Below are 1,167 nucleotides of genomic sequence, written 5' to 3'. Positions count from 1 at the left end.
ATGTAGAATAGTTCAGCAAAAATAAGCAGAAAGCTGTTGACTGTAGACTCTCCACTCAAGCTATACTTAGAATTTTAAATAAGCAGTATTATGGACTCTTCAGTGTACATTACGCACAAGTGTTAAGACGTAACTAGGCAGCAGAAAATATGTACTATACTTCCGAAAAGAATGATCTGGTACATTTATCTGCCTGCGGTGGATGAAAAGGCCAATTCTGTAACGACATAGTGTTCTGTGATGAGATGACCCTTGAAAATGATGTCTATACAGTAACAACGATTCTTCTTTACCTGCACTTCTTTTTGCTGTTTTTGGAATGTCTTCAATACACCGAATATAAACACAGCCTCAGGGAATACTTAGGCGCCAAAAATAATCATGTGAAGTAATTACGGAGATATGACGAAATGGTGAAATGTGTCAGAAGTTAGTTATGTCAAGTTATGTAAAAACATCAGAATTTCATCAGATACTGTTTTTAAAACGATTAAATTTAGACAGAAATCACGTTATTATTATAGTAAGCTACAGAGATATGCTATTAGCAGGCTTGCAAGTTGTAATCACGTAGGGAAATCACATATGCAAATATATGCAAATTACTGAAGACTCCCAACATGCCACCTTGAAAGTCTTATATCACGTTAAGGTAGATGATGTTGATTCCACCGGTACCAGATTTCCTTTTTCCAACATAAATATGAATAATTAAGATATTCCACATTCTATATCACGGCGACTAATTGACATGTTTCCAAACTACTTAATTGGCTAAACATCGGCATTGGTAGTTGACATCTATTCACCAACCATCCAATTAAAGTCTTAAATCTTCGTGATCTATTCTTGGACCTATTCATATCAGGATCCACAAGGACTGTCAACTCCCTTTGGACTCACTGATGACTGGCCTCGCACGTAATGACGCTACAGATTTACCGAGAATGAGTCGCTGGTGAGATTAATGAGTGTCTGGAGTACGCCCTAGAAAACATGATAGCTTGTTATGATCGTCCAGGGGAAAACTTTTAATTTGCGGGTTTCCAGTTCCCGTAGAGACCTCAGATTGCTGCAGGGGAATTACTGAGATAGGTAGACATATTTCGAACACTAAGGGGAATTTAGATACTCTGGTTGTAGAGTAATGTTAGAGTAGTTGCACGC

The sequence above is a fragment of the Penaeus monodon genome, chromosome 19 (genome assembly GCF_015228065.2).
Source record: "Penaeus monodon isolate SGIC_2016 chromosome 19, NSTDA_Pmon_1, whole genome shotgun sequence".
Classification (NCBI taxonomy): domain Eukaryota; kingdom Metazoa; phylum Arthropoda; class Malacostraca; order Decapoda; family Penaeidae; genus Penaeus; species Penaeus monodon.
This window is presented reverse-complemented; position numbering follows the sequence as displayed.